This window comes from Triturus cristatus, chromosome 12, assembly GCF_964204655.1.
Source record: "Triturus cristatus chromosome 12, aTriCri1.1, whole genome shotgun sequence".
Taxonomy (NCBI): Eukaryota; Metazoa; Chordata; class Amphibia; order Caudata; family Salamandridae; genus Triturus; species Triturus cristatus.
The window spans coordinates 79,256,558-79,269,661 of record NC_140595.1 but is presented as its reverse complement, the minus strand read 5'-3'; the positions used below and the strand labels follow the sequence as shown (position 1 = coordinate 79,269,661).

At 45.4% G+C, this 13,104-nt stretch overlaps 1 protein-coding gene across 8 annotated transcripts in view; it reads right to left on the bottom strand.

The window, feature by feature from the left end:
* Positions 1-5,634: 5,634 nt before the first annotated feature.
* Positions 5,635-13,104, bottom strand: part of CELF3 (CUGBP Elav-like family member 3) — a 190,295-nt gene continuing 182,825 nt past the window's right edge. For all 8 annotated transcript variants that reach the window (XR_014972253.1, XM_085638808.1, XM_085638809.1 and 5 more), the window contains one exon: positions 5,635-11,505. The gene's annotated coding sequence lies outside the window, so the exon portion shown is untranslated. The remainder of the gene's footprint in view (positions 11,506-13,104) is intronic.

Here is a 13,104-nt window from a genome sequence, read left to right as displayed (position 1 = left end):
GTCCATTGGTGGTCTCATTGTACACGGACAATATGCTCCTGTACGTCCACGAGCCGGCAACTTATCGGAACTGCTCAACGAATATGTGAAGTTCGAAGGGTACTCTGGCCTGTGTATCAATTGGGCGAAATCTACAGTGTTTCCGCTGACAGCCGGCACCCGCGAGGTGGAACTAGTCTTTCCACTTGCGTGGTCCACAGACCCAGTTCGGTACTTAGGGGTGTGGCTACACAGAGACCCCGAGGTGGTGATCTCCACGAATTATGGTCGTACCATTGCCAAAATCACAGATAAGGAGACAAGATGGGCTAAACTGCCGCTTTCTTTAGCGGATCGAGTAGCTGTAATTAAAATGACGATCCTCCTTAAGCTACTATATTTATTCATTAATATCCCGATTCGACTATTTCACACGCTGCAAACAGCTTTACTTGCCTTTGTTTGGGGTGGTAGGAAACCCCGTTGTAGCTGGGAGGTACTGGTGCAGCCGTTTGAGCATGGAGGCTTTGAGGCCCCCGACATTAGGCTCTATTATCTATGTGATCAGGCGCAGTTTGCGCATTTCTGGTATCACCCACAAAGATTCCAACCACATACTGCCATTGAGGCGGACTCGGTACTGCCTGTGGCCCTAGAGGTGGCCGCACTGCTGGGTGGGCATGGTGGACCGCAGGCTGAAAACAACCCGGTGCACTGCACTGCGTGGGCGTGGAGGGCCATGGCACATACGGCGCAACTAGATTATATCTATGCCCCGGCGCTACCACTTGCTGCACATCCAGATATCTCTGCGGCACGAGAAAAGGCTGCGCTGCAAACACTGAAAAAAAGTGGGGATTACAAAACTGGGTGACCTTTACCAGCAAGGTCAGTTCTGACCACTCTCAGATGTACAGAGGGGGCGGGGGCAGACCTGATGCTGGGATTCACATACGTGCGGGTAAGGCAAGCTGTATGTGCGATATACCCCGGCTACCCATCCGAGCTGAGAACGCTCAGGGCACTGCAGGCAATGTTGACAAACGACTCACATGCAGCACTGATAACACAACTATACAATACATCCTTGAGGGAGCGGGACCCCATTGACAGCCCTTCATACAATAAATGGAACATGACACTTGGGGCCACCATGTCCGCCGAGGCTTGGAAATTTTACTGTGAGCTAACAGGCCGCCTAACAGCGAACTGCAACCTACACATCATACATTTCAAATACCTGCATCAACTCTATTACACACCGGTAGAACTGCATAATTTGGTTTGCGAGAGAACGCTTGTTGTGTGCGGTGTGGACAAGATGATGTGGACTTTTTGCATCTTGCATGGGGCTGTGCTGCCATACAGACCTTCTGGGTTAAAGTTACGAAGGTGCTCGCAGACGTGGTACTGAAGGATGTGAGGTGTGCGCCTGATGTCTGTCTTCTTGGATGAGTCAAAAATCTCAAGCCGTGCAATCGCAGACTGGTAGCTATCTCCACATTGTTTGCCAAGAGGGCCGTTGCAAAATGCTGGGGGGCTAAAACTCGCCCGTTGGTGAAAGGATGGATCCATGACCTGTTGTACTGTAGGGACCAGTTGGGAACTTATGCAGAGGAAGTGCCTGAAGCCTCGTGGCCTAAGGATTTCTGGGCTCTATTAACAGGGTATCTGCTGAACAATCCTGATTTGCAGTAGACAATTGAACTATGGACCTCATTGTTATAAGCAGTGGGACTGAGTGTTTATTGTCATCAACAGTGTATAATATCGGGTTCAACGGAAACGCTAAGTGCCAGGGACAGGGGGAGGTAGGGGTGGGGGGGTTTGTTACTTGAATGGGGTTTTACTTCTATAAATGTAAAATGCTTATAATGCCTATATGTCTCACTTGATTTTTGGGTCCCTGCGTGGGGCTTGTAAATACCTGTTATAAGCTGCCTAATAAACAAATAAAAAAAAAAAAGTGACTCATGCATAGCATTGAAAGCACTTCATTGGAGGCGGAATGATACACTAAATAGCCTTTAGCTCATATTCTGTGTTTATTTGAAAGAATTCCTAACAATGGGTTTACAGACATCTGTGCTGTCAAGTAGGCAAGCTTCTGTGCCTACAAAGCCTGGGAGGACCGCCAGGACTTCTCCAAAGACTCAGGAGCTCCCATGGAGCAGCGGAGCTATTTACTTGCATCCTGTAGGCACACAAGAAAGAACTGTGAGGACTCAAGACTGTGAAAACCCAACACTGGTCTGCGACAACTGCATCCGTCGCTCCAAGCCCGAGTTGAAGTGGGCCAGTGGTGCCAGTGTGATCCCCCAGCCCTCCTAAGCCGAAGACCACCTTGGTTTTACCCACTATGGACTTCCTGACGCTGCCTTCAGCTTCTGTTTGCAAGGCCCCCCTCTACCCCGACTGTACCCAGTGACAAAAACCCGAGACCCAAAGACACCTCTGCCCCCTGGCCCATGGAGAAGAGGACCAATGGTGTCCCCACGTTCCTGAGTATCACAAGACCTGAACACCACCTTTTGGTTCAGCCTGCCTGGTCCCCCAGTCCAAACCTGCAACCTCTTTTCGACTGGACTGATCCCCATTGACTAACATCGGGCACCCAATGCTGTATTGCACACTGCACCCGGCTGAACTAGTGCGGCAGGAAGTAATCTGCTGATGCTGCCTTGGACTGTGCCCTGAACTCACATTAAGTCCTGAAAATTGGTCTCGTAAGTCGCTGCGAAGAACTTGTATGCAGTATTTGTTTTCCCTTCATAGGATAACATTGCCGCCTATGAAAATTGCACTGTCGACTTTTAAAATCGAAAAGTATTTTTCTTGCAAAACATACTTGCTTGACCGTATTGATTCCTGTGCCTAAATATATATAAAGATATGTGTTTTTATAAATTGGTGTGGATCTCCTTATTGAGTTGATTGCATAATTTATTGACTAATGTGTGTATTTGCAGATGTCCAACACTTCTTCCTGATAAGCCCAAGGCTGCTCGACCACACAACCCCTAGAAGAACATCTTGGGATTGCTGGAACAAGCCCTGTCCACTCGTAAGGTAATACCTGAACTCTTTGCTTAGTATATCTCTTTTTGGTATACCATATAAAGAACCAGCTTCTACATTTGATGAAGTAAAGTATAGGGTGTTCACCTCATGCACACTGCCTCCTCTGTTCCCATAAGGCACAGCTCCAAGTAAGCTGGTGCCTCAGTACTCCCATGCAGAACATAACCCATTACTTCTCTGTGATGCCGTTATAGTTCCTCATTTGTGCAGATTAGCTCATGATCCACTGGGCCACCATACACCATGCTTCACTGTTGCACTTCGCCTGGTGCCCTTAGCAACAGAACATCTACTGCTCGACTGATGGACCTCAACATGTGTTGTCTGCAGCACATGGACCTGCTTCATCACTGGTATGTGTGTATTTGTGCCACTAGGTATGAATACATTCATAGCAAAAGAACAAATGGGGGGAATGATGAGGTATAGCAAGGTTAGCTCAAGAGGTGGATACGTCCTCCTCCTGTAAACTTGAGATAAACATAGGGATCCACCCTTATCAAATTTCTGGAGAATGGAAAAAGTGAAATAAAAGAGTGTCCTTCCAGAAGTTTGTGTCACTCCTAAATTAAGGGGGGCACACAGCTTTGTTAAAATAACCCTCACCCACCAAAAGGTCCCATGGTGGCATGCTTCATCATCGGGTTATTCCCGCCCCGCTGCGGGACGGGGGTGCCACGACCTACGAATGTCTTCCGGGGCCCCATGCGGGCCCCCCTTGTGTTGAGGGGAGGTGTGAGTGCACTGGGGGGTACTCATGGTACCCCCCTACATTTCACTGCACCAAGTGGCAGGCACAGTGTAGTGCCTGCCACGTAGTACAGTGAAATGCACAATATGCTCTTTTTGACATCGCAGCGGTGCTGCTGTCAGCAGCCACCGCCGCAATGTTAAGGGTGCGGAATCTTAGCTCTGTCTCCAGCAAGGAAATGTGGCTTAACATAGCCTGTGGCCATCCAATCAGAAAAATAATTCAAACCTTGTTCTGTCCTTGGCATGCTTAGGAAATGAAGCAACGACTTGCAATCCTTGCAAAAAAGCACCCCCTGGATTCCTATGTGGCCATGAAAAACGATGCCCCCAGTATACATTTCGGTGGACGGCCCGCTGCTCCTTCAGAGTAACAGAGTAGAGTACTTCATCCTGTTGCGAAGGAGTATGCTTACCGCCAAGATATAAATTGGGTCCTAGGTTCTGACATCGGCTGCTGGGATATTTCACTTACGTCTGTTTAAAAAGCAGACACTATGCAGCTCTGTTTGTAATAGCTATGCAAACCAGAGGAGTAGCCTGTCACATGGGGAGCAGGGTGGGGCTGTAGGTGGGACGTAGGATGAAAACAATTGCAAAGGGAAAAGAATAAAAATCAATCCTGCCAGGAAAAGAAATTTGTGCAAGAGTCTCACAAGAGCAGGTTGTGTGTGTTTTTGGTGGGCACACCTGAAGAAGGAGTTGAACACTCAGAATTCTCATGAGTTTACATAAATCTACCCAATGTAGTTTCTGAGCCTGAATTTAGGAGCAAACTTACTCTGAAAATTCATGCGTTTTCATGATACGAAAGGGAGAGACTGTCTCCAAACTGGCAGCATGTACAGTGTGTGCCTGTCCCTAGGGGCACTCACAAAATGTTCTTAACCCCTTCGGTGCTCATGACGGAACGGTTCCGTCATGAGCCACGGTTGAGCTGTGCTCATGACGGAACCGTTCCGTCATGACCACGCCCGCGCAGGAAAAGATCAGCACAGCAGGGGAATCCGTCCAGCATGGAAGGGGTTAAGAATTTCAAGAAAGTCAGAAATTTGCTCCAAAAGTAGGCCCAAACTTACAGCAGCAGATTTCAGGCCCTGGAGATGGTTTAATTTGCCCTTTTAGAATCTTTTCTGGAGGGCAAGGCTGACTTTCAGCACAAGTTGCACTCAACTGAAAAGCCCTACAGTGTATGTTCATAAGTCCTCTATTACCACATCCTTCTAAGTTCTGAAACCCTTGTTTAACATTGAAATGTTGAACACTCCACTGAAGACAATGGGATGCTCCGGGCTTCTAATGGCTGGTATACTCAGATTGTTTTTTTTCTTCGTTTCACAGCTGTTGCTGTGAACTAAAGCCTCTCAAAGCCCGAGGGGATTTAAACCCCTCAGGCTCCGAGAGGCCTTTGTATTTTACAAATTAGAACATTCTGCCCTTCAGGGGCAGAATGTTCTAATAGCCTTATAGCCCTCTATAGCAGTCTCTATTGGCCATTAAAGGCCCGCTACCTTTTTAAAGGCCCTCGCCTAGGGCTCGGACCTTTAACGTTGGAGCCTTTAATGGCTGGTAGAGTCCGCTACTTCGGGCTCGAAGGCTGTAGAAATATCCCAGCGCTGATGAACTGCAATGAGACATTCATATAAAACCCATATACAAAACAAGTTCTTACCTTTGCTGCAGTTCTCGATCTGCAAGTCAGTGCCCAGTTTCTCAAATGTGTCAAAATTCTGCAGAGATTAATCCATCTCAATTCTGATGCCTTAATTTTACCTTAACAGGCTTGCATATCTTTGTTAAAAGAATTCTCAATCACAAACGTACTCAGGTTTTACCTCTTTATTTTGACAGAAAAAAATTATTATACAAATCAAAATGTAATAAATAACCAATAAATTAAGCATGTTGTCTGAAATGCAGACTCCCAATATTTCCCCATAAAAGATTCTAAATAATAAAATAATAAGTAAAAACTCCCCAAGAGAGAAAAACTGTCAATTTCTAAAATTTAAATAGATAAAATGGCAACAATTTCCCATATCGTAGCTAATCTGAACAAAATTATTTACAATTACATGATAATTAAAGAGATTGTAAACATTTTCTTTTTTTCATATGGTAAAAGTTTGATTTTAAAGCATCCCTTATGAAAAGAGGTCAGAGGCCATCACAAGACTGAGATCTGTGTGAGCTCACTTCCTGTGTGTCAGGTGGCTTCCTGTCATTGGCACAACAGCCTCTTTTTTTCAAGAGCTTTACTTTACAACTTTTATTTCTTTCTTGATTAGAAAAAGGAAAAGCTTTTTTTGTCTTTTGTTTTTTTTATATCTTTGTACAGCAATGTTACTTTTCAGAAATCGAGAGGGAAACAAACCATGTAGACTTTATCTTACATTTTTTCAGTTTAAAGTGATTCTTTTTTTCTGCGAAAAAAAGGGGTTCAAGAAAAAAAGGCATTGCAGCAGCTGGCAAGAAAAAGCTTCTTTTCCCAGTTTCCACCTGTAATTTTGAAATAAAGAGGCTGTGCATTTACTTAAAAACACACAGGCCACATTTCGCTTTGAATTGCACGGCAACCCTTAGCGGAATTGCTCCCTTCCCTTCTCAGGTTCAAACAGTAAAAACGGCAGGTACAAACTTTGAAAAAAATGTAAATACCGTACTCTACATAGAAAAAGAGAAAAATAAATATACTACCAAGTGCAAAAAACTACCCTGCTAAGGAGGCGGAATAATACAACTTACTAACTTCAAACTACCAACAGCCACTATTGAGAATTAACAGGCTTGCAGCAAAAAGGCCAGGAGCTATTTTTTGTTTTTAATTTTTTTTTAGTTCCTTAAGGAGGGACGCTTGCTCCGTGTAGCCAATTAGTATGCTGGCTTCTTGTCCGAAGGGGTCAAAGGGCGCTCCGTTTAAAGCAGGGATGCTCTGTTTGAGTGTTTCGTTTCTTTTGTGGAGAGAATCGTGGTCGCAGACAGGGCCAGACTGGCCATAGCAGGAACTAGGCGTTTAGTCGGTTGGCCACCAGAGATGGGGACTTTTTTGTTACCGAGGGCTGGTTTTGCAATATTGGCCCCCTGTAACAAAAGCGGCAGCAGTGAGATGGGAGTGGCGCTTCCAAACAGCACCCCTCTCCCCACATTCAGCTTCCCCCTGGGGCTGGGCGAGCTATTTGTCAGGGCCGGTTTCAGTTCCAAGTCCGGCCGTGGTCGCAGTGGGGGGGGCGGGAGGGGTAGATGCATTTGCGGGCCTGGTTCCCTGCACTCAGACATCCAAAAGGCAATGCCAGACCATTTATTTTAGGGTGGATGGACGGCCTGGCAATGACCAGATATATTGTGGCACAAAATGCTCGTTGCAGGTGTGCGTTTGCGTTCGGGCCAGTGAATCGGAACAACAAATGTATTACTGCGATGATCACTCAACTGGAAATCTGATTTCAGGTCACATTAATTCAGAACTTTTGAGTATCACAGATTGAGCGATAGTAACGTCTGCTTATAACAGTGCTTAGAAATGGCAGCAGTGTGTTACTAAGCACTTTGTATGAACACGTTACTGTCTCATTACCTGCACTCCAAGGTTTTGGGCGCACATTAAACTAATTCCAAATATTCCCAAATTATACCCCTTATTCCAATTTAAACAAAATGAGTCAAGGAACATGGATCTGCCCCGTCTCTGGTGGAAGTTTTCTTTAGTTTGGGCTCCTGGGTGTGGTGGCGTCATTATAACAATGCTATCATTTGCTCCTCAAACCCTGATAATGCCCCTCCCCAATAACAGCAGGGGGAAATCTGTGACAATCTGCGTGGATTGTAGGGGTAGGGGTGGGACATTGAGTATTCTCTCAGACCTCATGACATGATCTGTATGCACAAGAAGGCAAGCTGCGGTCACACTAGTCATGTGAGACTGGACACAGACAAGTGCCCCGCCTGAGATGTGTGACACCAACACACTAAGGACAGGCACAGGCTAGGACAGGGAGGTGCTCTAGGTATATGGCCGACTTAGCTGCTTGAAGATGTTGCTGCTCTATGAAACCTTCAGCACACAATCCCTATGCTACACTTGAGTAGTGCATGAGGTTACAAACTGCTGAACTTGTGGTGTACATGTGAGTGTTTGAAAGGGTTATCCGTGTGGTATCCAACTGTATCATTCCTTGTGTTGCTATGCTCTTAAGCGCTTCGAGGCGTGATCTCGTCTTCTGCAGACGAAGCAGGCTGCCTAAAAGACTGATCCAAACACTGGAGTTCCAGTCCTAACCTAAGCCTAAACCTGCATGCTGACTTCAACTGTGACCCTAATCCTAACCCATAGCTAGGGCCGTGGAATTATGAGGCAGAAGAGGAGCAAATTATGTGGCAGGGTTCACTAAATTATGTGGCAAGAAAATGCAAATTATGTGGCACATTTTGTGGCAGTTTTACCTCATTATTTAGTTATTTTAGCAAATATTAACACTGGATGTCTTTTGATAGTTAATTGCTTATATGTTTCATGAACTAATCGTAGGTTATGTAAGATTTTTGGGGTATTTTATGTCCAGGAATGTAGGGGAGAATGTAATTTTAATCAAGGATTTGAGGACAATTTAATTAAATTAAATGTTTAATTCTGGTTATTGGAAAAATCCTGGATTATTGTTTTCTCTTGGCAAGAGTATAATTGATATGTAATAATGAACTCTCCACCAAAATATAGTATCACTATGGGTTTTATTGTATGGACAAAGGTTTAATTTCAAAAGTGTCAGTTAAATATCTAAAAATAGTTATCAGACACCGAAAAGTGATCAATAAACTTATGCAAAGGGTTTACTAACTTTTGAGCCACTTGGAATTATAAACAATTTTTGGGGTTAAAATTTGTAAATTATGCATAGGATGGCGGGTTATGTTGCAAGTGCAGCAAATCCATAATAATGCGGAAAATTCCAGTGACCCCGTTCATAATCCTGACCCTATATACTACCCGTAAACCCTAACCCTAAATCTGACCCTACACCCCATCTGTGCATGCTAACCTTGACCCAAACCCCCAAGCCTACATTTAAATCCAACCGAACCCTAATCACTTTTTAATGCTTTGTTTTCTATACTGTGCTCCATGTGAATTTCGGTGAAATAGATTTTTATTGTTTAAATTGGGAAATTTGAAGGATGCGAGATTAGGCGCAGTTTCTGAACATGGTACACCCTGTCCCCCCTGCCCCAGATGCTTCATGGCATCTCCCACGGGCTAAGAATGGCTTTGCTTCTCTCCGCTCACTCCAGAAGGAAGGTTTGTGTTTTTAGGGTGATTTCAAAGTAATCAGAAATAAACATAACGTTATGTCTCACGACACACAGAAATGCCAAATATAAAAAATTACTTGAATAATAAATTAATGTTAGGATTAAAAACAGAATTTCGAGCATCGCTCCCACACACTAGAGCGATTAGTTTTGCTTTAAGTATTAGGAAACACTGACACCCTGTGGACACAAGCTGTAACTAACACATACATTTTCTAGGGAAGAGTTGAAGTTGGTTGTCTAGTGCTTCTTTGATTCTACTGAGAAGAAAGATGCGAACTGAAGTAAAATATTCTGGTGGAGGCAGGAGACTAGGTGGTGTCCGTGCAGGGGTGGCTTCTCTGATAAAGTGGAGGAGCGTCGCCCAACAAAAAAAACAAAAAAAAAATGATAACGCCATGTTATTATCACTTTATTTTTCTCTAGCGGCTCTGTAGGTGCGGAGCAGGTCAGCCCACAGAGCAGGGGAAGAGTGGTAGGCACTCTCCAAGTGCGCATGACGGTTTAGCAGGTTGTCTTAGCCCTGCTAAACAGTCATGCGCACTTTGCATGTTCTCCACTGGCAGTAATGCACAGCTTGGGTGGAGAACATTCACAGGCCCCTAGTCCCCATCTGAGCGGTGAACCACGGCGCTCAGACCAATCATGCTATCAGTAGCACCGTGATTGGCTAGAGGAGTCTGGAAGCCTGGGTGCTTCCAGTGCCTGTGTCATGGCAAAAAAGACGGAGGAGAGGCGGCCGCCGTTAAAGTAAGTTTCATATAATTTCTTTTAACTTCCCTCGCCTCACCACTGCTGCCCCGTAGCCGCCACTACTGTGTCAGTGTCATGTTAAACGCAGTCTCTAAGAGCACCGTGCCGCTGTGTGGGGAAGGAATGATGCTTCGGGCATTATTTCAAAGGACAGTTCTAAAGTGCTGTAAGGGATGAGATTCGTAAATGAAGCGGCTTAAGAGGCAGAACACCACTTATATAGATAAGACCCCTGCAGACGCGCCAGTGCAAGGACATGGCTTCAGGATCCCGTCCTGTTAGGGCTGAGCCTGCTTTATTTGTCACCCTGGTAGATTGCAAGGGACCCTAGCAGCCTTCGCAATCTTGTGATGTCCCCCAGGGCAGCTTCCCCCCGGCATTTGGAAACGATCGTAAGCAGTTGACGGTTAATATGATGAACTAAGCAAATGGTCCTTTCCAAGCATGCTGCAGTCCTGCCTTCTGCTGCCCCGCTGAGTAGGGTAGCTAGAGCGCCAAGGGGCCTATCGCAAGCAATGAAATGGCGTTGCACACCCTTGTTTGGTAGTAAAACTCAATCACTGACTAGAGGGGTTACCCCTAAAATCCCTAGGCCCCAGTGACACTGACAGTTACACCCCCGCCTGCACCACGACCCTCCCTGGAGTCCACTTAAGAAATGCCTTCACCAGAGACCACTGCACTAGCTGAAGCTCCCACCACCTTCCCTTCACCCCGCCCTTCCACCTCAAAAGGTTTGGCAAATACCCCCATCTTCCCCAAATTCTTGCATGGAAAATATTAACACTAAACAGAGCGACATACTAAGAAAGGCTACTTCTATCTACAAGAGCTTTCCATCGACGCGTCGTCTCGGAGCTCCCCGGCGGCAGGAAGGGGGAGAGGGCTGATAGGATTGCCGGATGCCTCCCTCTCGTGGGTGACTTGGTAGCCCCCTGTTTTAAGACCTGGCCAGCCCCATACAATACAGTAGTTCATACCCGGTGTCTCTCTTCCGAGACAAGTCTTGGTCCGCAAGAGGATCCTGTACTTATAAGATAGTCTTTTCTCCTCAAGGTCCGGTTTTGTGGTCCATGTTTTGAGAGGTGTTGCGAGTCGAGACCTTCCTTGAAGAAAACCCTTGAGGAAAGTCCTTGGCGATTAGGATACAGCAGCATTGCTGACCGCCCTCCAGTTCAGGATCTTCCATCGCATTTCTCCTCCACCTTCTCTTCTTGACCTTGACTCATACGTTCTTTAAGGTTTTGCAAGAGAAGCACTGCAGTTTTGAGTTTTTTTGTGTGTTTTTTTGGGGAGATGGGATGGGTAGTGAAGGTCGTGGAGGGAGAGGTAAGTGAAAGCCTTTGCACCCCCCTCGCCCCCTCAATGGTTTTGAGAAGATCAGAAGTTCTCCGCTTTATTTTCCATAGTCGTATCTTCTTCTCTAGGAGACACTGATTGTTTTAGTCGTCTCTTGCTTTTCTTCTCGTCAAAGCTTGGCTTCGCAAAGCACAGCAGCCAAAAAAAACAGATTAGCAGGTGCGAATCACGCCTCCTCCGATGAACCAGAGAATATGATATGCAGACGGAGTATGGTCATGTGGGTAGGGCGAGAGGAAAGTTCCACACAAACTCCTCCTCCTGTCAGCTCCAGACCTGAAATTTAGAAGAGAAGGGTCAGCATTGTTTTTTATTTAGTTTTCACGCTTTTATAAAGCTTTTTTTCTGTTTGTGAACCAGACAGCTCCTTTGCCACATGCACAACATCTGTATGCACTGATAACGTGTTCTGGCGCCAGCAAGGAAACATGCTTAACATAGCTTGAGCCATCAAACCTGAAAGAGGATTCAGCCCTTGATCAGTCCTTGGCATGCTCAGGAAATTAAGCAATCTTTTCAAACATGCACCCACAGGGATTTAGGGGTGGCTTAATTTGCCTTTGTGGAATTACGTGAAATTTCGCAAAAATTTCAAAAAATTAGGTGAAATGCAAAAAACAGCATTTAGCGCTCTATGTTCAAGTGTAACACACCCTCACATTCATTTTAGATGCATGGATAGAACTTGTGCTTAAAAAAAAGGACAAAACCTACAAGTGCCACGAACGACAGCTGCTCGAGTTGTTGATGTGCTCCAACCCTATCATTTTACAGCAGGTTTCCGGCCTGTGGTGTAAGGATTTAATTTTGGAAATTTTGCTTAACAAGAAATTACTGACATTGCTCGTGGTTATGTCGGCATAAAAAAACTCTTGCCCATGCCTAGTTCCAAATGGGCCATAAAACTATGCCCTGGCATCTTGTACTGAGAGAAAATTTCACTTGCATCCATCTACGGATCAGACCCTGTTCAGTTTGGTACTTTATAGCTGTGCAAAGCAGGGGAGGAGCCTGTCACAAGGACGTGCTGTAGGCAGGGCTTAGGATGAACTGACAATGGCAAGGGTCAAAGTGGAAAAGTCAAGCCTGCCAGAAGACAGGCTGCATTGGACGGGGGTAGAGGCTGGTTTTGAAGGCCGTGAAATGCAGGCAGTCCTGTTTTTAACCACATTGCTTGAAATCTTGAGTGACACAAACTTTGCAAAACAGAAAGAGGGGCCCTTATTAGCTCCCATTTTAGGTGGAGAGCTTCTTACTTTAAAGGGGTCAATCCACTAGCGGGGGACATTTTTTGACCACTCAGAGCTCACTTCCTGGAGACAATCTTCCACTTCCTTTACTAACCGTGTGCTTTTTCTGACATGCACTACGGCACAATTACTTCATCCGATTACCACAACTTCCTAAAAGTCTCTCTAGTAAAAAAATCAGGACTTTTACAGACCGTTTTCCTACATCCTGCTTCAAGAAATTTGCTGCAAGCGGTATTTTCCAGGCGCCTGTTCAAAATCACTTTTATTAATTCTAATATTGGGACGGAAGGAAAACCAAGTAGGCTTCCTGCCACGAGGCGTCCCTTCCTCTGACCTGCAGCGTGTTTACTGTGACTCAAAGCATACTTCCTGTGCACATCAGTGTACTTCCGGTGGCCTGCCAAACCCTTCAAAAGTTATGTTCTGCGCTGTTCTTCCTCCCCCCCACCCCCACCCCCCCCTAAATTGTGGTTGTAAAATGAAAGCAAGAGAGAGCAAGGAAAACCGCCTGTGGGAAATTTTGAGATCAAGAAGGTAACAAGCCTAACCTGCTGCTTTTTACTTTCTGGCAGTAAATTATTTAGCATTTTAAACATGATGATTATGTTCAGTTTTCCCTTTT